At 38.2% G+C, this 27,290-nt stretch overlaps 2 long non-coding RNA genes across 2 annotated transcripts in view; one reads left to right on the plus strand and one right to left on the minus strand.

Annotated features, from left to right (window-relative positions):
• The window catches only part of LOC134754512 (uncharacterized), a 348,665-nt gene extending 340,654 nt beyond the window's left edge, over nt 1-8,011 (minus strand). Inside the window, exon 1 of the long non-coding RNA XR_010128917.1 lies at nt 7,876-8,011. This is a non-coding gene — a long non-coding RNA (uncharacterized LOC134754512). The remainder of the gene's footprint in view (nt 1-7,875) is intronic.
• Nucleotides 1,352-14,793, plus strand: LOC134754505 (uncharacterized). The gene is made up of 3 exons (XR_010128911.1): nt 1,352-1,452; nt 7,880-8,178; nt 14,627-14,793. It is a non-coding gene; the product is annotated as an uncharacterized LOC134754505 (long non-coding RNA).
• Nucleotides 14,794-27,290: the final 12,497 nt, after the last annotated feature.

A 27,290-nucleotide genomic window follows, 5' to 3' on the forward strand; every position in this document is an offset into this window, starting at 1 on the left:
CGTGGGTAAATTGAGTAAATACCCGCGACCCATCTCTAGACCTTACCCATTGACTTATAAATCTTATAATTATATATTACTTCGTAAAGCCGTGGCCTTACGAGCAACAAGAATGGGGCCAGCACACTGGTGAGCACACGAATGCGAGCCAATCGTCCAGTCCAACGCAACTAGTTGCGACCAATCGCGCGCGTGATACGAAATCGTGAACCAATCGCGTTGTGCCATTCCAATGGTGCTCACCAAATGAGAATGTTCGTTCGGAATCATATGAACGGGCCTATCTTTACTTCCTTCGCTGACCTTACTTACTTACAGAATTGACACGCTTGACGTCTTGTCGCATGTAGCAATATCATTCATCTACCTAAGTTTTTCGAATTCTTGTTATTCGAACGGTGTAATATGTATAATACTAAGAGAGGTGCGTATGTAGGAAGGTATGTGAATCATTAGCAAACTGTAAGTCTCGCGAGAGATCCCAGGCTAAATGTAAAATACATAAATATTTTTTGAAAAAAATGGCCGAGGTCTCGTTTTATTGGTCGCTCTTACTGTAGTCGGTTTAGTGGTTAAATTTTCTTTGCCGAAGACGCTTACTCGGTGGGATGCATACACTTCTTAAATAAAAGAACCGCATAGTGTAGCTATGACGTTATGAGTAGGCTGTAACCATTTGGCTGTCTGTTGGCACGCCAGACTTATTCGCGCCTGTCGAGGCCTGTAGCAGATCGTGCCGAGTGTCTGCCTTATGCGGTCCGTTGGCCACTATTGTTAAGTGATTTTTGCTTTTGCACTCGCTGTAGTTTTATTCGGTGGTTAACGTAGGAAAATATTGCCTATTGATAAAATTCTAAAATCCTGAAAATACCCGTTGTAAATCTTACTGCACTGTGGTGCTACATTCAGCCAGTAGCTACAGCCTAGTTATCAGCAAGAGTTTTTAGGGTTCCGTAGCCAAATGGCAAAAACCGAACCCTTATGGATTCGTCATGTCTGTCTGTCTTTCTGTCTGTCTGTCCGTCCGTATGTCACAGCCACTTTTTTCCGAAACTATAAGAACTATACTATTGAAACTTGGTAAGTAGATGTATTCTGTGAACCGCATTAAGATTTTCACACAAAAATAGAAAAAAAAACAAAAAATTTTGGGGGTTCCCCATACTTAGAACTGAAACGCAAAAAAAATTTTTTCATCAAATCCATACGTGTGGGGTATCTATGGATAGGTCTTCAAAAATGATATTGAGGTTTCTAATATCATTTTTTTCTAAACTGAATAGTTTGCGCGAGAGACACTTCCAAAGTGGTAAAATGTGTGTGTGTGTGTCCCTGTAACTTCGCAAATAAGAGAATGATAAAACTAAAAAAAATATATGATGTACAATACCATGAAAACTTCCACCGGAAATTGGTTTGAACGAGATCTAGTAAGTAGTTTTTTTTTAATACGTCATAAATCGAAAACCGCAATTTACCTTTAACTCACGTTTCACATAAAAAATACTTTGTTTAAATTGTGTAAGGTACGTAACCCTCAGTGCGCGAGTCCGACTCGCACTTGGCCGGTTTTTTTTAATGTAATTGTTCCCGAAAATCTAAGCTGCTGATATCGCGTAGTCAGGCCGCGGGGGCGCGCCCGGGCGCCGTCTTTAACGGTCACGCATACTACAACAGGCATTATGCCTACACATACGCATAAGTACAAACAAATATTATCTGTACGACAGCTGACGGGGGGCTCCTACATGGCTGAATTTATCAGATGCACCTTTCCGATGTCGGATGTCGGAAGGCGCCTATGACAAAAACAGCTGCAGGAGAGTCACATTGGCATTAAGTCTTTTCATAATAATGATTTATTAATGCATAAATAAATACAGAGACACACATATATCTTACATTTATTTTCCTTCCGAAACCCGAAATCTGATCGGACAATGTGAAAACGCTCTTACGATCTATGCCAGACCGCAACGCGAGGCGAGCGACTCGAACTCGGAGCGTGCGGAAACAAAGCTATTGAAACGTCGCATTTGTAGGAGATACTAATCATTAGTCTCTGCCTGCGACAAAGTGCACCCTCTTCGAACAAAATAAAGGTTACAGCTCTGAGACTAACAGGACAATTTTATATTGTGCCGTATATAATGTCTCGACCCTTAGTTGGAAATGTCTGATTTATTTTAAAGCTATAAATCTGTGTTATTGTCACCATTATTGTAAGTATCCGTAATTAAAATTATTATAAGTACGCAGTATTTGTACACGAGTAACAAAGGCCAAAAAAATAAGTAGTGTAAAATTATTAATAAACATCACTGGGCACTCATATAATAAGTTTTAGGCAAAATTTCATTTTTGGTACAAACTTTTATCTCTGACTGTACTTTTCTTTCTACAGGCAACTAATACGCACCGAGACAATTCTAGAAACCCCAACCACAATTACATTGTTTTATTAGTTCCTATGGCCACCTCCTGTTTCCATCATCAGATCAGCTGGATGGTACCATAATATTGCATTGTCACCCGACTTACGTATGTATGCAAATTTTTTAGCTTCATCGGAAGCCGGGAAGTGGGTCAAATTTAACTTGCAAGATTTGATTACAGACAGACACACACACACAGAGAGACAACGGGACAGGTGAAAGCAATTATGTACATAAAATCTTGTAAAAATATATCTTATTGACCACGTACAATTACGACAGACGTACAATTACAAATCTCACAGTGCTCACGCTCTCATGAATCAACCTGTATAATGAAATTAATGAAAGCAAATTTTGGTTTAATGATTTTTAGTGTATTAGATTAAAAAGTTAGTAAAAGAGTATACCGCGAAGAGTAAGGAAGCGACACAATTCTACACTGAAAATTCCCTGTGAACTCTTACCTACCACTCGCGTGACTTGTATCTACTTATTCTACTTACCTGCATATATATATACACTTACGTAATGACTACGTGCGGTAGCCAAAGCGGAGAATGGTTTGCCAAATATTTTAGGTACGCTGCAACGAGCCAGTTTCATTGGAAGTTTTTTTTTTTTCAATCAAAGGAAGGCCAAGTATTTTGAATAAACACAAACCCAGCATTTCATTTCAAACTGTTGTTTTGTATGCTTATATCAGTCGCAAAGTGAATATAAAAACCGGCCAAGTGCGAGTCGGACTTGCGCACGAAGGGTTCCGTACCATTACGCAAAGAACGGCAAAAAAATCGCGTTTGTTGTATAGGAGCCCCACTAAAATATTTATTATATTCTGTTTTTAGTATTTGTTGTTATCGGCAAAGGAAATACATCATCTGTGAAAATTCAACTGTCACGGTTCATGAGATACAGCCTGGCGACAGACGGACAGCGGGTCCCTAACTAGAAACAAGTTGCCCACTACATCGTTAAAATGTAATAATAAGAATAATACCCTGCGGGGGCAGCTTGTGGCGAGCTGACGGTGAGTGAAGACACCGCGGACCCCTATTCCAGAGGGCCCTGTCATCTGGCCCTCGCCTTTGTGCTTGCCTTGACTGGCCGGCCAGAGTGGTCGCAAGAGCGGGACCTATGCTCCAGGTTGGAAGTGTAAAATGTCATAACGCCGGCGGCCTGCTGAACGAATTACCGGTATCTGGCTACCGCAGACTCACCTCCCGACAACCGCACAGCCGCTCTGAAGTGTTGCCCTATTGTGCACTGTGCGTGCGACCGTTGTAGGGCCCACTAAATGAGTAGGCGAGTCACCTGTCTTACACAAATTTGAGACTGATTGCCACTGCAGGTGTCCGCTAGTCTCCCCCATAGCCCATTATCCAGTCCATCCAACATTCAAATCAATAGCCTATGACCTTAGTTCCCATCACAGCACAAAAGTGCTGCACTGCAATAGTCTTTGCACCTGGCGGGGACCATCTCCGGATGTATCACATTGTGCTTTCGGAGTTGGTATCCGCCACGTGTATCCCTTGCTTTTAGATTGAATTGTCTTAAAGGGCCTCTGCGCTGTTGGCTTCGGCCCCACGCACGCCACTCAAAGGTCCGGGACAACAAGTAATAATAATAAATTCTTTATTTCAGGCCAGATTGCCCATAGATTGTTAGTTATATACGGACTTATAATATTAGTTAGTACATCTTAACCCTAGGTCTTCCAGTTTTTTAAAAACTTATTTGGGGTCTCGGTACACAGGACGATGAGCCTAATAAACGGACAATCCCACCTCTCTGCTATATCTACCAGCAGTTGACTGTTTCCCTTGTTCCGCGCAGATTACCTATCTGGAATCAGAAAAGGGATCGTCCAAAAATCATGTGATCATATTTGGCCCCTTCCTCTTGGTGATTTTCTTCCCTAACCCCCCTCCCCCACCCCCATCGTGATTATTCGTGATATTTTTCTTACCCCCTTAACTACCTTACTTAAACCAAAGATAGATATAACTCCGTAATAGATGGATACAGTCTAAGGAAAAAACGTGCCTCGAAAATCACGAAAATTTGATTCTAGATCAGATAGCGCCACTAGTTTTGGCCTGCTCTCGTATAGAGGGCTTAGCGGTTTCGTTTGTTATTTATAATTTCAACGCATATCAGTGAAAGAACATGGGTCAAAATCATATAAAAATAATTAATGCAAATAAAAAAAAAACATTTTTCCATATTTAAATACATTTTAACGTATTTTTATAAATCTTCATTTTTAGTTTTAAAGTATGTCGATAGATGGCAGTGAATTTACAGTGGTTACAAAATTTACTATGACAGTATACCGCTCTATCTTATCCTCTTTGCTTACACGATCACATGATTTGATTTCTGGACGACCCCAAACCAGTGGACTACAAATATGGTTTTTTCATCCGAGTTAACCGGGTCTTGCGCGTTTTTAACAATTAACTATATCATATCAGGTTACTTCAAGGTAAATATATTATATGTATAACAAGTTATTTCCATCATTGTGAAATATGTTATTCACTTCAAAGATTTATCAGTTCACGGAAAACAATCTAATCAACAAAATAGTACATTTCGATGCTAGTGCGGAAAGTATGTAATTACTTCACGAGTACCGAGATATCGAGATATAGACTCGGCCTGACTCGGGACGAGTGAAGAATGACATTTCCGCACGTGTATCGAACGACTTTTTTTAATACAGTTGCGAAAAAATAATAAAAACAACAAGTAAGAAATAAACACTTTGGACGCTTAAAACGCCTCTTAGTAGGTAGTAAAAGTAAGAAAAAACGCGTCTTCTTTGACAGGCGTTTTGGCAGCTATTCCGTTCCATTCATACAACTTATTAAGAACGGTTATTCAATATTCAATATTAAAAAATAGACGTGTTATACTGATGATGAGGTAAGTAATTAAATTATAAAATATGTATAATTTTTATTATTCTTACATTAACAGTAGGTTTTTATGTTGATTACGACGTTTAAAGGAAACTAATATTAACACTCATCAATATTACAAGTAGTAGTAGCAGTAGTGTACTATTTTGTTCAAGTAGTCATGAATTGGAACAAGTATAAATTAAAAAAAATGGAAAAGTAAAAAGCACTAGTTCGCGAAAACCAACTTTCCGCACGCTAAACAGCTACCTACATAAAGTAGCACTTTTTGAGCAACTGTATTAAAAAGGTATATGACATTAAAAGCGATAAAACTACTAAGTATGTGTCTGGATTAATTATAGCCAGACAAAAAAAAACTATTCATTTACAGCGTTGAAGTAGAAATAAAGGCTTAATTTTATTCATCGCGTCGAAATTTAAGAGAAAATAATTATATTTCGCGCTCTGAAAAAGATTTAAGTGTAAATCACAGTATTTTAACAAAAGTAATAAAATCGGTGGGATTGCGGAGCTCAAAATTAACGATAGTCATTATAACGCTTTCGCTTCTAAAAACAAATAAAACATGCAGCGCCATTCCGCGTCGGGCAACAATTCGTGCCTTATAAATTGATTCAATTTTTCTGCTTTTCTTCTGTTCTCAGTCCTGCAAATTTCATTTAAATACTTAACCGTTAGATACAACAGTAGGGTTATGAGAACGAATACATATATTCTTGTTGATTATTGTTATCTTCGTTGTCGATCGGCAGTAACTCATGTAGGTACCTAGTATATATTAAGTACCTATTATTAGATCTATATAAATACAATTATGAAGCATTTTAACAATAATTGCCTAATGACATAAATAGCGTCTAGCTAGGAGGATAGAACCAAACGGACAAGCCACGTCTGTAACTTTCTGTACAAAAAAGTCTGCCGATTTTTGCGGGGGAGGGGAATGTCTAATGTATACGTAACGTAAAAATTGCCGTGTCAGATAAACGTCAGCCCATACATTGTGTATGACCATTGGCCGACTATTTACGACAGAGGGGAATAATGGCTACTCCGTTTGGTTACTCATATCCTCCTAGAATAGCGTAGTTAACTGCCTCAAATCTATATATATAAACTAGCGACCAGCCACGGCTTCGCACGGGTGGTTCAACCAATTTACACAAAAGGTGGAAACCGCATGAAAATCTGTTCAGTAGTTTTTGAGTTTATCGCGAACATACAGACAGACAGAAAGACGCGGCATCCCTTGCCATTGTTTTATAATATAACAGTTTATAAAATGATTAACTACAAATTAGCGAAGCATTTCTTTATGTTGCTTTTATTGGATTTGCCATAAAGTTCATGAAAATTCTTTATATTGTTTGATTACGTTTGTCGACGTGTAAATCAAAATACTGAGTAAAAAACTTATTCTTGATAAATTTGAGAAAGCTTATATAAAAATAAGGTTTCCAGAACTCTGTACTGTATTTGTGGCGATATTATTAGTATAGTAACATAAGGACTGAGTAAGACAAAGACTTCCAAGTCCCTAAAAGGCCGATAATTATATATTTATATAGTCATCGGCAGTAGAGAAATCCCCAGTTCTGTGAACTTCGAAGAGCTACAACTTATTTATTAGAACCTATATAAAAGGTACCTACTCTTAAAGTTAAAGTAATTTTTAGAGACTGTTCGATCCACAATTGTTGTTGGAAAAAGACGGGCGCTGTTTGCCGCTGCAATGTCCTCACTTACCATGAAGTGTGTACTGTTCTAAGTAACCATCGCGGTATAAAATAAAGTGACAAAGTTGACCGCTGGCCACTGGCCACATTGTTGTAGTTTACGCGGGTCTTGAATGCGCAATGATACCGGCCGTGGCAGTGGCCTGGCCACCTACCTACCTCGTTAAAAGGCGCTTCGCTCATCTGACATTAACGATGATCGATGGCTTCGGGACTTCCCCTGTAATATCCGATTCCTCCCTCAAAAGGCCGCCCGCTAAACAACCGCCCCCTCCTCTGAGACTCTATCGAACTCATAAAAAATACAAAATACACTTACTTCGCGTGCTTAATCATCATTAACTTGCAAATTGCGCTATAATTAACCAGCAGCTAATTGACCTATAGGGGGAAGTCCCGTACCCACGGACGGCATATAGTGCCGGACACACGTACTATCTCGTCGACTAACAACGCTAGCAATTCAAGGATAAGTAAAAGTGGCGCGGGGGACGTACCATGGATGTGCACGGGACGCGCATTGCTTGTGACGTGCGCAGCGACTGTGGGAGTGTTTTTAGGGTTCCGTAGCCAAATGGCAAACAACGGAACCCTTATGGATTCGTCATGTCTGTTTGACTGTCTGTCCGCCCGTATGTCACAGCCACTTTTTTCCGAAACTATAAGAACTATACTGTTAAAACTTGGTAAGTAGATGTATTCTGTAAACCGCATTAAGATTTTTACACAAAAATAAAAATAAAAACAATAAATATATGGGGTTCCCCATACTTAGAACTAAAATAAATAAAAAAAAATTCATCAAACCCATACGAGTAGGGTGTCTATGGATAGGTCTTCAAAAATGATATTGAGGTTTCTAATATCATTTTTTTCTAAACTGAATAGTTTGCGCGAGAGACACTTACTTCCAAAGTGGTAAAATGTGCCCCCCCCCCCCCCCTGTAACTTCTAAAATAAGAGAATGATAAAACTAAAAAAAATATATATGATGTACAATGTGTGATGCAAACTTCCACCGAAAATTGGTTTGAACGAGATCTAGTAAGTAGTTTTTTTAATACGTCATAAATCGTAAACCGCAATTTACCTTTCATTCAATCAACTCCAATATAAAATAATGAAAAAACATTTAATTTCACAAACATACAACAAACATGATTTTATGCCGTTTTTGTGTTATGGTACGGAACCCTTAGCGCGCGAGTCCGACTCGCACTTGGCCGGGTTTTTTTAATGTTTTTGTAGGGAAGGCACTGCATCGTATATAAGTTTCGGATGAGTGTTTCGGCCTATTGTTTGTGTTCATCTAAATGTGTTTATTTTTAATAAACTCACTAATCGCTTAAAATTCGTAGCCTATAAAAGTTTTATACATAATTGAAATAGTTGCGGTACACAATAAATAATTGTAAGTACTCAGTACCGGACACAGTAGTAGTCCCGTAATGCCGGACAGTAATAATATGGTTTTTTTTGGTTGAATTTTGTACCTACGATATTTTAGATAGAAGAACGGGCAAGGAAAAATGGAAAAATAGAAAAAAAAGCTGTGAAAGAAGTGGAAATTTGATAAATAAAGGATAGCAAGCTAACAATTAAAAAAGTAAAGAAAAGGTGAAGCTGAGGGGAAACTAAATAAACAAGTAAAGAGCGAAGCTAAAATACTAGTCAAGTGCGAGTCGGACTCGCGTTTCAAGGGTTGCGTACATCACACAATTTTTAATAATGTATTATTTTTTGTACTAGAAACGTGAGTGAAACGTCTTGAAAAACCCGAATGGGTCAGATCAAAAACCAGATGTAACGGGAAGTGTTATGGCGTGGTGGCTTATATCTCTGCAACTATGCAAAGTTGCTTGGACAGGAAGAATAAATGCCGAACTAGTACAACTGTCCAAATGCGAAGACCGAAGGCCGAGCTCCGCGTAGGGCTGAAAGTTCGCGCTTCCCACAACTTCCGCAAGTATTTTATTAGCGAAGGCCGAAGAAAGAGCTGCATGAATATAGTGCTCAAACAACACAACAACAACACACAACAATAGTACCTACAAGTACCTAATCAATCAATAGTACCTACAAGTACCATTGCGGCTGTGTGCCAGATACAGCCTAGTCGCAGTTTCACGCTTGAACCTAAAGGCACGCCTCTCTCGGATGCTTCTGGCCTTCGGCCCCACGCGGTCCTTGGCCTTCGGCCTTCGCATTTAAGATACTTGCGGAATTCTCAGGAAGCATCCACAGGTCGTACGCTCCGGGCCTTGGGCTCTACGCGGGGCTTGGCCTTCGGACATCGAATTCAAACACTTGTAGGTACTATTGTTCTTTGTCTGAGCACAAACCTACCGCAACTTGACTTTCAGCCGCAGCCGCGAATAGGCGTGCCTCTTCGGGACGCTTCGGGCCTTCGGCCTTATGACACCACGTTTCACTTAAACCATTGCGGCTGTGTCCCTAACAAAAATTAACCGCATTTTTGTTCTTAAATCCGACTCAAGTTGACTATAATTTCTTATAGGTTTTCCTGTCATCTTTGGGTAAAGAACTATTTTGTGTATTTTTTTCATAAATTTAGACCCAGTATTTTCGGCGATAGAGGGGGAAATGGTAATTTTTTGTCTATTTTCACACTATGATCCCTTTCGTTTGATATATAACACGATATAGGTTGCAATACTTTGTTTTTAGGGTTACATAGGGCGGCGTACTATCATTTGCATCTATCGATGTGTTACTCTACGATTTTCCATAGATATGTCACTTTTTAACTGACACTATGTGCCTTCGGATACTGGCCTTGAACGCAAGGTTCTCACCGCATTCAAGCGGCTAACAATTTTATAGAAGTCCAAAGTAAAGACGTCGAAATTTATATCACACCGTCATATAAATAGTTGGATTGTTTTATAGTTACCTTAGCATACATTACTTTTTCTCATATTTTACGGCAAACTGAAAAGCTCCAAATAAAATTCCAAATAGCACGCGACTGCATATGAAACTTTCGCCGTCAAGTAACGCCAATGAACGCAGGCTCTGTCGCGGCCCTGTACAATATTCCGGTCCGCAGCGTAGCGGGCCACTTGATTCTTAGTTTACCAAGCTTAATGGAGCTAGTCCTAAAAAAGCAAACCATGCTTACACGCCTCAACTCTCATGTTATTCATAAAGCCGCATAGCCTATAAATATTTTTGCATAGCGGCAGTTGCTATCTAAATTTTGTTTTTTATATATACCTATACTATGAGTACCTATAACAGCGGAGTCGGCCCGACTTCGTCCGCTCGTTCATGGCGGAAGCGAGGTAGTTAAGGCACTTATTACTATTCTAATAGCTCTAAAAATTTCATTGCAAGTTTGCATTACGTTGCCGAGGACGGATATTTAAAAACTCTCAACGGCAATTTTCCATTTCCGCGGAAACGCGGTTCTGCATTTTCATAATTATTACTTCTAGTGGCACTCGAATAATACTGCTGCTTATTTTTTATGACAAATGCCAATGGTATTCTGTCGTTTTGTTTTTTGTTACATAAGTATGTATCTATACCTAGTAACTGGTTAAGAGGTTTTTAATTTCCGTCACTCGGATTTAAAATAAACATTTCATCATTTTTCACAGGGCTTCGAGTGAAAAAGTCGAGCGCACGGAAAACTAGGTAAAATCGAATCCCTGGTCATTCAAAATACCTATCAACGATGTAAATATTAATTTTACCTATCAATGTGCTATCACTTTAATTAAACCAGAATTCATGTGTTCGGTTGACTCGATTAACCATGAATTTAAAAGATAAAACATTGCATTGAAATTTTCAGCTAAAATGAACAGCAAATTAGACAAAATAAAATCTGCCAAGAGCATGTCGGGCCATGCTCAGTTACCCTTCTGTCATAATTGGCTAAACTATTAGTAAGTATAATGTACATTACAAGCATAAGGGAGTACAGTCGAGGTCAAAGAATCTTTACAATTAGCTCCAGTGCATGTTTTTTTTTTTTTGTAATCATAATTTATTTCGTTTGAACACCGAAAAAAAATAAAAATACTTTTGTAAACCATCGTATAATTTTATTAAATAATATTTAATGTTGATAAATTTTGAGCGCTCATAATTTTTGGCGCGAATTCGACAGGGCGTGATGACGTCACACGTTGGACGGTCCAACTGAGTGCCGGCCACGCCATTTTCAGGCTGCATACGCATGAAATGTGGAAAAACGTTCGATTTCTTAAGAAAATATTTTTTGATTAACAAAAGCTATGTTGCATTTGTAGAACCTGTTAAAACATTTTTGTTAGTTTAAAAATAATTTTAATCGATTAAGCCGTTTAGTAGTTATAAGCAAAGTTAGCCGCAAAACGGCCTGTCGTGTTTTTTTTTTCTTCGGTGAAACTACAAATTTCAGGAAAAAAGTCAAATGTCATAATTGTTGTGCATAGAGTGAAGATGGATATTTTTTTTTCATAACTTTTTGTTGACTCATTTAGAAGTTATAAGCTCTAAAAAGTAACAGTTTTTGGCCAAAAACTGCGCGAAGCGCCTCAAGCTATGTTGTTAAAGATAATATAGTCAAGAACTACATATATTTTTTCCACGTCTACGAATATCAACGCCTCTTAGAAAAACCCAATCATATAAGGAGATTTTTCGCCTTCTGGCTCAGGGAACCGCCTTAAACAAGAAATATTTTATCGAAATGTATGAAGTTCTATTTTTATAATTGACTAAACCGTATTGATAAAATTCTTATGCTCGAGTCGGAAGTGCCATAGACTATCCAACGTTGAAAAGAGTAAGGTTGTAGAGTTGCATGTGAAGTTGAATTACCCGGATTATAATCGACGAGTAGAAATAGTACATTTTACAACTAGTGTGAAAAGACATTTCACACGTGTTGTAAACGACGTTTTTTAATACAATTGCGAAAAAATAATAAATTAATATATCATTAGTAGAATCATACCACCAAACCAAACCAAAACCAAAAGTACCTATACAGCTAAGATACGCGAGCTGCCGCAGCCCGCGATACCTTCATACTCGTGCGCGCCCCGGCCGCGGCCGCCGCGGGCCCGGCGCGGGTTGGTCAACGACACCTCCTCATAACTCATGAGGCCCTGGTACCTGCTCCGCGCTAAATTCAATTTTAACTGCGTTTCGAAAGTATAGTTTGGAACTAAAAAGTAAAAAGCACTAGTTCGAGAAATTGAGCTTCTCGCACGCTACGCAGCCACAAAAAGTACCACTTTTTGAGCAACTGTATTAAAAAATATGTTTACAATATCAGTGTCACTTGAAACTTAAATAATATCTTTTCACACCACATGCTCGACATTGCCCAATATATATATATATAAGTAAGTCATTATTGCTGCAGGTCTCTATGGAACAATATTTCATACGAATTCCAATTTCATTATTAACCAGCGGGTTATAATGAGATTTAGTACAACCCGGCGAAATTAGAACTTATTTGAAAATCGAACTGGCCACTACAAACCATATTAGCAAAACAAAGAAAATAAAACAAAAGCCGCGAGTATTAACAGGTTGAAGTTGTACGTATTTTTTTTTAAATTAGGTACTTTAAGGTTTAATAAAACGTTTCTTTTTATTGTCTCGCAAAAGGTGAGAAAAATAGAGTATTACACGTTGATTCATACCACCGTTTTTATTTTAAGTCCCCGGCAAGCTCGGCCGAATTTCACCTTCCCATACAAACGGAGTTTCGTTCTCATTTTAAAACGAGCTATCTTAGCCCGTCGTTAGCTCATTGTTTTAGTTTTTTTTTGTTGTTTGTGTACTAATACTAACTTACATACCAAATTTAAGCTTTCTAGGACTTCATGAAGTATCCTAGGAGTTTTGATGATTATCAGTGAGTGAGTGAATCAGTGACTAAATCGTTTTTATTTAGATATCAATAAAATCTAAAGCATAAGAGCTGTGCAATTGAAACTCTTTATATTTAACCTTGTGCCTACGTGTGTCCTACTCAAAGGACAGACCGCCGTTACATATGTGGTATATAGTTTAAATTAATAATACGAGTAGGCAGGAGGGTAATAGGTCCACTATATTGACATTATATCCCGAGAATGGTGTATAATCTAAACCCAAGTTGTGAGGGTTCAAAAAAACGACGAAGCGCTTCGAGAAAAGGTAGGTAGTGTCCTTGCGCTTAGCTTTGCTCGTCTTGGCGGGGGCACTACCGTGCTCCCAAATTAATTCCTGGGCATCATTCCCAGCCATTCCCCAGTGACTCGTGACCAGCTCTACTGAGTTGCTACCAGATAGAGACGCTCGTTTGCTGCTGTAATCAAGGCTCGCAGCTAGCTTCAATTATTAGCCAGCCAGCCTGTTATTGCGCCAGCATTTCTGCTGCTAACCCTCCTCTATTCTGAACTACTTGAGTTGCAAGCGGAGCAATAACCGTACTGGCCGAGCAAGGGGGACAATTGCATTGTTATATAAGAGCTTCCTCGTCTCGTAAACAGAAATGGAAATCAGTGTGGACGCCGAGGATTGTGCTTTTGCATTTCGTCGCCACGTTTCTCATTTTGTTAGGTAATTAAAAAACAAAGCTCCTACAATTGAATTGAATTGTAAGCAGAATTTTAAGTTTAAGTTTTATTCTTCAAATTTATACCGTTTTTACATAGAATAAAGGGCTTTTATTTTTATTTTAATGTATATTTTAATCTTCTGTCAACTGTCAATGTCAGAATTTTACTAATGCTGTAATTACAGCATGACATGCTAGACATCCCAAAAAAATTGGGAAGATAGAATAAAAGTTTCGCTTTAAAAATCGATGAATTATTTTATTGCCTGGCGAATACATTGAAAACTTCCCGCTTTGCGACGCCATTAGGCAAGTAATAAACCGCGAGCCAGGCGCAAATTTCGTCAGTCATCGCCTCCCGGGCGAAAAGTCGTATAGCGGTTAACGGCTATGTATGATGAACCCTCGTAAAAGTCAGCTGCCGCTCCGTTGGTGGGTTGAGGAATGGCAGCCACCGAAACGCGTAACACGGTCTTTCACCGGCGATACAACCGGCTGACGATTTGTTTTATTAACAATAGCATCTAAACTATCATCTGACAAAGTATCAAACGGGAGGCGATGACGCCGATGACTGAAAAGAATTTTCTTTTTTAAATGTTCATGTGACCAGCTGACGGCTTTTCCACAGCGATACAATCGGCTGACGATTTTGTTTATTCACATTAGCATCTAAACTATCATCTGACAAAGTATCAAGCGGGAGGCGATGTCAAAAAAAAAAATATAGACTTTTTAGAGTTCCGTAGCCAAATGTCAAAAAACGGAACCCTTATAGATTCGTCATGTCTGTCTGTCTGTCCGTCCGTATGTCACAGCCACTTTTTTCCGAAACTATAAGAACTATACTGTTGAAACTTGGTAAGTAGATGTATTCTGTGAACCGCATTAAGATTTTCACACAAAATTTAAAAATAAAAACAATAAATTTTTGGGGTTCCCTATACTTAGAATTGAAACTCAATTTTTTTTTATCAAACCCATACGTGTGGGGTATCTATGGATAGGTCTTTAAAAATGATATTGAGGTTTCTAATATAATTTTTTTCTGAACTGAATAGTTTGCGCGAGAGACACTTCCAAAGTGGTAAAATGTGTCCCCCCCCCCCCCCCTGTAACTTCCAAAATAAGAGAATGATAAAACTAAAAAAATATATGATGTACATTACCATGCAAACTTCCACCGAAAATTGGTTTGAACGAGATCTAGTAAGTAGTTTTTTTTAAATACATAAATCGTAAACCGCAATTTACCTTTCACTCACGTTATACGGAACCCTCGGTGCGCGAGTCCGACTCGCACTTGGCCGGTTTTTTGCTGCCATTCCTCAACCCACCAACGGAGCGGCAACTGACGTTCACGAGGGTTCATCATACATAGCCGGTAACCACTATACGAGTTTTCGCCCGAGAGGCGATTGGTCATGGAAATCTGTTCCTGGTCCGCGGTCTATTATGTTAATATCTATGTATTCGTACTAATTAATTATTGAATATTGTTGAAAAATCTAATCAATGTTTCCGAAAATGGTTCATTGACTTTAGTGTAAAACTGTATTACGATACAAGACTTCGAGCAAGCATGTATGTAAACATAGCTTTTAATAAAAAAAGGTTACGGAAATACGTTAAGGTTTGGTTAAGGGTTTCAAGTTAATTAGCTACTTTAGTTGATGTGATATTATAGATATGTATCCCTTACACACCAATATATTAGTATTGAGTGAGATGCATTAAATGTACCCAGGTAAGTAAAAAAATGCTAAATTAATTTAAGGTTTTTAAAATTCGAATGCGCCTCGTTGTGTTTTATTGGGGATTTGCTGGCAGTGTATGATAAAAAGGGCCGAGCAAAGCGAGGCCATTTTATAGACTCTAGGCTGGTAATTCCTACCCGGGCCGAGGTAATGTATTACTCAAAAAATGCGTGAAAATAAAACCTAAAAACCGAAAACCACATATATAAGTTCATTATACAGTGCGACGTGTGACGACCGTTGAAAGTCACATTGCTGGCCTACCCTGGCAATATTATACGAAATTGTATATAGGTACCTAAACCTAAAACCTATGTGGACAGTCAGCGTCAATAGTAGCGGATGAAACAATGCGTCAAAAGTGTCTGCCACCCTGGTATACTCTTCCAAATAGAGATATATCTCTACACTGTTCGCATTCAAAAGTTAGTAGAGAATGGTAAATACTTTTGAAGCGTATAAGTCTAATCTGATCCGTTGCTTTCGATGCTGACTGTACGTATGTTTTACACATGAACCAATCTGATTCTGATCACACAACACGGTGTCTGGCCGTCTAATACCTATTGCAAACTAAATGACCATATTTCAACACATATCATTACTAGTATTTACGAGTACCGAGATGTTTTTATGAACCGTAGTGGTGTATTTTTAGGCGGTAGTATCGGTACCCTAACTTAATAGCTTTAGCTGCCAGGCCATTGCATGAGAATACCGTCAAGTGCAATGTAGAAGAAAGTGAAAAGCAGTGTTGGTATATAACACGACCATTAATGCCCATTTTATCCTCGATCTGTATCGCCTATAAGCGATATAGGTATCGGATAAAATAGGTTACCCTTGTTGTACAATCTACTACATATTTAAAACTATAACTTTACCTTATAGTAAATAGTTTATATGTGACTACTACATAATGAAAGGCATTGCCTTAATAATTATCTAGTTACATACACTGTTTTATCTACACATATTACTCATACGAGTATTCATATTAAGGTCTCTATCATGTGTTCAGGAACCGCATATTACGGCCGGCATTGGGATATATTCTGTCTCGGAACTCGCCTATATTATGAGGTGGCTTCTCCGAAATATCTTGATCGCTCATTTTATACACGAAAGTTTTGATATAGTTCATAAACAACAAAACAATCAAATTTTATACAAATTAATTAAAAGATAAACTGAATGTCAAATAGTGGTAAATGAAAACTATACAAGAGTAAATCAGTTTTGTTTGTAGATCTTTGCCTAAAAAAAATGCAACAGTTGTACTATATACTTGTAGTATGAATCTTCATAAGATGACTGCTAAGCAGTTGTATTGTGATCCTACCACACAACACAACCCCCACGCGCCGCGCTTCAATTGAAGTTCATTTAAATATCACTGTCAGTCACTGCTGTCAGTCATTTAATTGACAGATTGAAGTGTTTGAAGTGCTGGGGTAGAAATATTAATTTAAGTACTTACTTATGATTAATTGTAAGACAAAGCAGCATCTATAAATACAACCAGCATAATGGACGCTAATAGGTATGAGAGTGCCGAGAACTACCCCGAAATTAACGGAAGCGGAATAAGGGGAGTTAAAAAAAACCCTTATTTCTTGCCTTTCATGTAAAGCAATAATTGTACAATATTCCAGTTAACTACCAGCTCTATCGTCATGAAACTTACGCTCTTAGTCGGGGATCCTATATTTTTTACGGATTGTAGACCGACCGGACGCTGCCACGACTCGCGCTCATTAAAATTCAAATTATTACAAAAACCATTAAAAATTGCATTGAAAGCAAGAGATATATGGTTCCGCTTAAACCGTCAAAGCTCTTACGGTTGCCACTTCGAAGACATTACAATTATCGTACTCGTACGGAGTGTTTTTTACCAATATGACGGTTTAGTTCCTTATCTTGTCATTTCGATTTTAATTTTAGAAAAAAAACTGACTTCAATGGGGGATGCCAGTGAAAGATTATTGTTGATGGTGCACTTAGATTCAATTCAATGAAATGAAAAAGACGGCATATTTTGCCTAATTATGTAGAAAAGAGGTAAAACCACCCACTTTTCTAATAGCATTTCGTTTCTCTGAGGATCGCAGTTCTAACCTAACCGAATTTTCTGATAGCAGTTCGGTTTTGTGAGGATGGCAGTTCAAACGTAACCTAACCCACTTATTTAGTAGCATTTCGTTTCTGTAAGGGTCGCAGTTCTAACTTTCCGGGTCCGAGTCCAGGTCCGGGTCCGAATCGGGTCCGGGTCCGAGTCCGGGTTCGAGTCCGGGTCCCAGTCCAAGTCGAAATCGCCAAACATGTACTATGCGTTGTTGAAGAGTTCCGTTCTGATTCCACATTGCGTACTCACTCCACATTGCCATTGTATTCGGCAAGACCCGTGTTTCTGGAGAGGGCTTAATATTTAGCTTTGTCCTACGAACTGTTGATTTGTAACAGAGCGCTAGAGGCTACTTCGGATCGGACTACGTTAGTAATTTAGTCGAGTGGGGCGTAGGTATTTGTGACTGCATGCCTAAAGGGTCTGTGCTGTGCTGCACATGGAGCATAGATACGAGTTTACAAGGACCCTCAAAGGACACATGCAAAGTCACAAATACTCGCCACTTGACTAAATTACTAACGTAGTCCGAACTAGCCTTATAAGAGCGCAAAGCAAGTGATAGAAATAGATTGTTTCTAAGATATATTTTTAGTCCTGTCCTGGTTAATTGTAATTACCATTAGAAGACCTGCGACAAAAGTACAAATATCAGAGGTCCTGAATATAAACTGCTCGATCATTTAATAGTTGTCCTAGGTTACAGTAATGCACGGTGTATAGTAAAATTTGTCTTAGGGAATAAAATATATTTAAGTATAAAAATATGGAAAGAATGAATGGACCCTGGAGGGTAAGTACCTGAAAACCTCAAGTTAGCTCATTTTGCTTAAAGGAAATATTCTCTTATTTTTGAAAATAAACAAAACTGCATTCAAAGATTTTTCATTATTATTATTTTTTTGCTTGTAAGAATATTCTTGAATACTATTTGATTTTATGGATATTTCGTACGACAGACGAGTGTAAGGCATAATGTTTCTTAGAGAAATGTTATCATCGCATAGTAGAATAAAATAGCGAGTGTTTATTTTTGCTTGGCAGTTAGAATACAGCCACTCAACTTTAGCGTCTCCCGAGTCCCGAGCGTCGGCGCGGCGGCGGCGTATAGGTAGTAGGTATAATAATGAGAATATTTTTACGATCACATTACAGATTGGATTTCTTTCTTGAATAACAGTTTTAACAACGAAATATAAAATCTTTATTTGTCCGCTGGCCAGCACAAAGCGCCTATCACAGGCGAGTGATTTGCGGTTTTATACTTAGATCATAGTGAAAATTTCTAGAAATAGAAATAGAAATATTTATTTGCTTAAACATAGTAATTGCATACAGATGTCAAAAGTACTTAAATTAATTGAATATCACATGTTTAGCCAAAATATGACATGCTAAAGCTAAAGCTAAAGCTAAAAACATCCCCTTATTACAATGTCAAAATAATACAAAATCATTAACATAACATGCAAGTCACGTAGAATTTAAATATCAATGAATTTAAAGTCACTATAATTCAAATAAATTAGTTAACAGAGTAATCCAGAAAATCGTTTAAAAAATAAAAGCATTTATCTTTTAACCATTTGTGTAATCTGGTAGTAAATAATTTGTCGGGTAATTGTCTTAGCTGATATGGCAACTCATTGTATACAAGGATACTCATCACATACTTAACAGTTTTTCTTAAATAAAGCGGTCTTATATAGTGGCATCTGTAGCTTAAATTCATCTCTTGCTTAGTATTAGTTTACTATTAGTGGACGTTAGTTTGAAATACAGTGGAAGTTTGCGTACAAGGCACCCTAATTCTAATATATACATATCATATAATGTTAGCTGTAATAGCTGTCTAAGTCTCCTAAACAAAGGCCGGCAAGAATCTCTCGGATTAGCTCCGCAGACCGCTGCTCTAATACACTTCTTTTGAATTAAGAATGCTTTGTTTACATCTGTGCAATTGCCCCATATTGATATACCATATCTTAACACTGATGCAACATAGCCATAGTAAGCAAGCAATGCAGCTTTTTCACCAGCTACAGCTCAAAGCTGTTTCAAAGCATAAACAAACCTATCGAGTTTGTCACAAATCATGGACCGGCGCAAATTTCGTCAGTCATCGCCTCCCGGGCGAAAACTCGTATAGCGGTTAACGGCTATGTATGAAGAACCCTTGTGAACGTCAGCTGCCGCTCCTTTGGTGGGTTAAGGAATGGCAGCCACCGAAACGCGTAACACGGTCTTTCCACCGCGATACAACCGCCTGACGATTTGTTTTATTAACAATAGCATCTAAACTATCATCTGACAAAGTATCAAACGGGAGGCGATGACGCCGATGACTGAAAATAATTTTCTTTTATACATATTCATATGACCAGCTGACGGTCTTTCCACAGCGATGCAATCGGCTGACGATTTTGTTTATTCACAATAGCATCTAAACTATCATCTGACAATATATCAAGCGGGAGGCGATGACACAAAAAAATTATAGACCTTATTTGCTGCCATTTCTCAACCCACCAACGGAGCGGCAGCTGACGTTCACGAGGGTTTATCATACATCATAGCCGTTAACCACTATACGAGTTTTCGCCCGGGAGGCGATTGGTCATGGAAATCTGTTTCTGGCCCGCTTGTTTTACTTGATTTTTCCATGTACAGTGTTCATCTAAGGTTATACCTAAAAACTTCATGTCATTAACTTGCTCAATTTTCTGATTAAGACAGTGTAGTTGTAAGTCCATTGGTTCCGTCTTATAGTTCCGAAATTGAATGTAACATGTTTCTGATGTACCCATTCGTTTGTAAGTTATTTCTGCTTAACCATGAGTCTATTGTATCATTCAATTGGTTTGTAATTTGTATAAGAAACTGTTGTGTCATTAGCAGGTATTATTACGGCTATATCATCAGCAAACAGGGACATCGCGGGCACCGTGTTTCTTTAGGTAGGTCATTTATGTATAAAATAAACAATAGTGGGCTAAGGATACTTCCCTGAGGGACACCGTACCCGTTGCATCTGTATTCCGATCGATAAGCGACATTAACGTTGAGTTTATCAAGTTCCTATAATCTCAATAACTGTCGTAGGTAGATATGTAAGGTGTCCTTTCATAATTCCTTTGCTTAACTCTTTTTGACAATGCGTACAAATTCTTTACGATCCTAAAAAGTACACAGCCCATTTTTCCTCAAGCACCTTTTGGTATGAAAATTTGGGCCCTCAGTCGTATGGCGTTATAGTGGGGTATCTATTTAGATTCATATGTAGTACGTCTGACGTAGGTATATAGAATCACGCTCCGTGATTGTTGAGCCATTTAGGGTCCTAGCTAAAATGGTTGCTACGCTATGGTATGTCCAATTTAGCTAGAACCCTAAATTACTCAACCATCACGGAGCGTGTGCATATATGATTTTTGTACTTGACTCATTTTGATACTGTAGGTTGTCTGAATCTGCTAATATGTGATTTTTTTTAAAGAGAGAGTCGCTGTTGAAAGACTTCCTTCTCGATTATCATCCGTAAGATTAATATGAAAGCATCTAAATTTATAAATCCTACTTATAAACAGTCGCACGAAAACTGAGCGTCATTATAAGATGATATTCGAATTCTGATTCCCTGGTATAAACGTGTTGTCGACTGAGGGCACATAAATAGAACGTCGTATACAATTCTAACACGAAAAACTTCTCGACTTAAAATTATAATAAAGTTTGACCTACAATTTTCAAACTGCCAATATTCCCAAAATACACATCATACCCTAATTAGATACATCACATGCACACAACATACATATATGTATTTAATTACATATATATCGTTGTCTGAGTACCCGCAACACAAGCCTTCTTGAGCTTACTGTGGGACTTAATCAATCTGTGTAATAATGCCCTATAATATTTATTTATTTATTTAAATAAATTGTACCTCATATAAACCAGCCAAGAGCATGTCGGGCCATGCTCAGTGTAGGGTTCCGTAGTTACCCTTTCGTATTTTTTTAAATCTTTCAGTTAATGAAACTGGCAATATATTTTTTCATATGTTATTGGATTTATTTACTTTTATATCCATGCCAAATTGCAGCTTTGTAGCACTAACGATCACGGAGCAAAGCCTCGGACAGACGGACAGACAGACGGACATGGCGAAACTATAAGGGTTCCTAGTTGACTAATACGGAACCCCAAAAACTGTTAAAGAGATTCTCAAACAATAAACCTTTTCTTTCACTGTGTCATCTCTAAGTGGCCTATTATACGAACTTTCAATATTGCCTACGTATGTTAAGTAAGTTCTAGCAAACCATTACATTATTTGTAAGAGTTTAGTAAGATCCTACCTAACCGTTACTTTGATTTTATTATTATGACGAGCATAATTGTGTATTTCCAAAACATCATTCCGGAGCCCAACGGAAACATAAAACCGCTGAATGATTTTCACGTAAATTGAAGAAGCGGATATATCGTTATCCTAATTGACAATCATGTTACCAGTTATAGGAGCACGATTTCGCTGGCGATTATCCCATTTACGATACAATTGTGTTCAACCTACATCTGTGATCATAGGACAAGGTATGGTTATAAAATTAATTAAGAATTTAGTGTGTGTTTGCTTTATAGGCATATACGTATACAATACACCACACGCACCAGTGTGAACGTAAGAATTGCTTGACCGTGAAAATATTAGTATGATTTAGTATCTATCGCACTGATACAGCACCGATAATTACTAAACTCGTTAAATTATAAAAGTGACAGGATATTCTGGTTTCAGACTGCTTAGGTTCGCAACCAACGATAATTACCTGCCTATAAATAAATATCAAACACCAAAGCTGAACAAGAACCACACAGAGCATAAAAGTTTATTTGTCGAAAAGCTCTCTTTCATATTTAATGGAAGGTTATTGCAATGGTACAGTCGCCATCAGATATATCGGAGCGACCAAGATGGTCACAAATATCTGAACACGCCTCTATTGTCAAGTGCAGTAAAACAAATACTGTGCACAACACGTATGATTTAATAAGAACTTCCGAAAGTCACTAAAAATCTACACATAGAATTTAAAAAATTAATGTAACCAAAACAAATTGTTTTTCTGACGGTCCGCTTTCCGCACTGGCGTGAACTGATGTACGCGCGAAAGATTATGGCGTATAAATTTAGCTGTATAAGGAGAGAAATGGATTAATGAGATGGAGATTATGGACGATAATGGCTGTTTCAACGGGTGATAGGTACCTAAATTTATTGCCGAATATTAGTTTCGCCTGACAATTAGGGGCAATTAGAATTTTAAAAGACAATGCCTTAAATAAATGAGGAATACGGATAACAGCGGCTTTACAGAATTAAAAGTAATATTGCACAAAAAATAACAATGAACCGGGAAAAAATAAAGATTAAACGGGAACCGATTCCAATACGTTAAAAAAATATTCAAGCTCCGTAGACGATGACAATCTGTTCGGCCAACCGAAGCTGTACCGTGACCTATCGAACCGCGCTGTATGCGGGCTCGTATCCTCGGTGGGTCTGCTAGTTCCTTTCCGAAGCAAACGTTCGGCCAACCGACGCTATCGAACCACGCAGTTACAATTGCGAAAATATCATCGTCCAAAAAAGGTTCCATGTGTTTCTTTAAACCGCCATCTAACTGTAATTGCGTGAATCAATTCACACTAAACGACACGACTAAACAAACAAGCAAACTAGACATGACTGACAAGCAAGTAGTTTCCAAGACAAAACGACAGATGTAGTAGCGTTATGCTACAGCATCTCCCTACCAAAAAAAGAAACAAACAAACAATAAAAAAAGCAACAACAACAACAACAACAACAACAACAACAAAACGACAGATGTAGCGTTATGCTACACAAGGTGCTAGAGTTCGTGTTCAGATATTTGTGAGCACCTCGGCCGCTCCGATATATCTGATGGCGACTGTGGAAACGGTAAGACCGGCAGAAACCGACGGGAAGTCGCTAGTACGTCCGGACCGGTGTCGTGTTCCGTAGGGCACTTACTATGTATATTTTGCTTCATTGTTGTTGCCTGTTTACATAAATGATTAATGGCCACCGTGCCACCGGTTTTCTTAGGCACAGTGAGAACAATTCGAGGACGCTAAACTTTTTACACCTAATTTCATATATCTGGGTAAAAATTAACCTATCATAGAAAATTGTAAACGTATCCATGCAGGAATTTCCTAATTAGTCTGTCAGTAATTTAATAGTTATTTGTTTTACAGGGGGGCAAAGATGCTGTTTAACCGCTCTTGCTAATATTGAAACCTGAGCAAGCGAAAGATCCAAAATGGAACCTTGAGCATTGCGAGAGTTTTAAAGCACTTGGGTTAGGTAAACAAAATTTGCCCCGAGTGAAACAACATTTTTCACCACACCAACCGCAACCCGAAGAAAATATTAACTGTAATATATCAAACAAAGTCAAATCCAAATGAACGTCATTAAATATTTATCATTCGAGATCATCATTTAAAAGTCAATTCTACCAGCTAACATAAGGAAACAATTCATAATTTTCATCTGATTACTTTGCCCCACATTGTGGATAAAATGCTTTCTTATCAGTTTTTTAACAATCAAGAGAGCCTTTACCAGCTGGTGTGGTGAAAAATACATTAGTGGATAAAGTAAGTGCAGTGAGTATGCACTTTAGTGACATACGATGCCGCTTAGCACGATTCCTTGGACAATAATTCTTAATAATTACATATTCTTAATAATCGTTAACTAAAGAGTACTAAGCAGATCGAATGCCCCAGCCACGAGTAACCCCTGGCTACCACCCCAAAAAGAGAGGGGAAAGGCGGCCCAGTTAACGCTCTATGTAAAGTGCGACATAAAATAGTAGAAATTTAATAAAATGGAACCAAAAAAAACCATACTAAATTGTTGCCACGTTTACGCATTCATTTTACGTCAAAAATGTGACAGTTACGTAGGAAGTGGCGACCTCAATAATTTTCTATAATTTCTTGTCGGACTATAAATATATATATATATATATATACAAATATATATATGTATCAGCCGTGTCACCCGTTGACCACGAACGCTGTAAAGGGTTCGAAACGTCGGGATGTGTTATAAGTTCATTATACGCGATATAATCCGTTTTCATAGTTTTATTTCATGAGTAACTATCGCGGTAACCGAAGACAATATTATATATGTATCAGGTCAATTTGGTATAATTTTCGTATAAATTAGGGATGTGTAATTTATTTAGGTATGAAATAATCATTTTACCTTTTCATACAATAAAATGGATTTAATGCACGAAAATGGATAAAATACATTCTGTTAAGCAACTTTGTTAATAAGAAAGGCGCGAAATTCAAATTTTACATGGGACGATAATCCTTCGCACCTACATTTTGCCGCTTTTTTCTACTGACGGATATGGCTTGACAGACTATAAAATATTATCTCTTTTATATGTGTCCCTTAATCTCTGATAAATCCATTCGACCCCCTTAGGAAATATGTAATCTATTCTGAATCGATATTACCTACCTTTACCTACTACCAAAATGGCATAATCTGACAGTTGGATTTACCCGAGTTTGAAGTTAAGCGACTCATATGCTCTAGCAACTGATATAAATTATGTTTAAAGTCGGTGCCAAACCAAATCTTAAAAGCGTTAACACACTGTCGAACCGAATTCCGACCAGGTGCGGTTCTATAAGAAAGAAAGAAAGCTGTCCATAAGTCGTTTTCGGGTATTGTAACTATTTAACTTGGCACCGACTTCAAATATATCGGTTGCAAGCGCATATAAAAGGGATTTTAGTATTTTATTTTATCCTTTTTGAAGGCGGTTTTCTTTAAACAGGTGTTTTATTCTTCCATTTTTAGGGTTCCATACCCAAAGGGTAAAAACGGGACCCTATTACTAAGACTCCGCTGTCCGTCCGTCTGTCGCCAGGCTGTACCTAATCTCATGAACCGTGACAGACAGTTGAAATTTTCACAGATGATGTATTTCAATATATTTAGATCACTACCGTTACACTCACTAGTATTTTTAGTCGCTTTAAGCGACGGATTGCAGATTCGTCGGAAGTCCTTCCTCAGGCTAGAGTGCCCGCGGCGGCTGTACTCGGCGCACGGTGTGACCGAAACATGTCGCCAAAAGCAACTAAAAATACTAGTGAGTGTAACCGTAGTGATCTAAATATTTTGAAATATGTCTCACGATACTTTAATTTTGATGATGTATTTCTGTTGCCGCTATAACAACAAATACTAAAAACAGAATAAAATAAATATGTAAGGAGGGCTCCCATACAACGTGATTTTTTTCCGTTTTTGCGTAATGGTACGGAACCCTTCGTGCGCGAGTCCGACTCGCACTTGGCCGGTTTTTAGTTTCTATAACTAAGCTGGCCGCGTAGCCAACGTGCTAATCGCTTACAGTCCGTAGCGGTCGAAACGTAACTGTCACTGTCGCACTCATATAGAAGAGTGATAGAGAGACACAAAGCGTTTCGTTGTCGAAGCGATAGCGATTGTCACCTTGGCTAGGCCGGCAGGTCTCGTTCCTGTCTGACCAAATTGTGGGAGCTTCGCACTTTGTGATGTATTCAGACCATGTATAGTGTATGTCCATGGTCCTGAAAAGCTTTACTTGTCGTTGAAGAATTCCGGTCTGGACTTCATCAACAGTTCCACTTCATCAAATGGCACTTTTTTTTAATGCAAATTGTTTGTTGATGAAAATAAAAAATCGCTATATGCGTGCATATAAGATATGAGGAGTTATCTCATTCCTCATGGATCCCAACATCAGAACTAGTGCGACAATGTTCATAAACGTCTGCATGTCTACTACTCTACTATGGTACTCTTTGCGTCTGTCAATCAAGTCTAACATGAACAAAACCATTGATAATCATTTGTCCCTATCTGTTTGTTAGAAAAAGAGACAAAATTTAACAAAGGTTTGCTAAGTTTTATGATTCTAAGGGGTTAGTGAACCCCCGTATTCAAACAAAAAAATAAATTTCCAAATCGCATCAGTGTCTGGGTTAGCGTTGTTTATGACTATTCCAAATTTCAAATTGTCGGCGTAAGTAGTTATCGAGATATTTAGGGACGTGACAGACAGACGGACGGACGGACGAGCAGAGTCGCACCATAAGGGTTCCTTATGTACCTTTTTGGTACGGAACCCTAAAAAGGCTGAGCGAAAACGTCATAGGTATTACCGGGCTTTTCCAGATTTAAAATTTACCTACAGTTCGGGAATAATTGCAGGGTGCAGTAGGTTCAGTTCAGAGCAGAGTTTTTGAAGAATCGTAGTGCTTTTTAGAGTTCCGTACCCAAAGGGTAAATACGGGACCCTATTACTAAGACTCCGCTGTCCGTCCGTCTGTCTGTCTGTATGTCTGTCAACAGACTAGACAGTTGAAATTTTCACAGATGATGTATTTCTGTAGCCGCAACAACAACAAATACCTATTAAAAACAGAATAAAATAAATTATATTGAAGTGGGGCTCCCATACAACAAACGTGGTTTTTTACCGTTTTTATTGCGTAATGGTACGGAACTCTTCGTCCGACTCGCACTTGGCCGGTTTTTTAGATTACAATACGGTATGCCAACAATTTAATTAGCAAAATTGAGGCCTTACTTAGTAAATTCATCGCTTCG

This window comes from Cydia strobilella, chromosome Z, assembly GCF_947568885.1.
Source record: "Cydia strobilella chromosome Z, ilCydStro3.1, whole genome shotgun sequence".
NCBI lineage: Eukaryota > Metazoa > Arthropoda > Insecta > Lepidoptera > Tortricidae > Cydia > Cydia strobilella.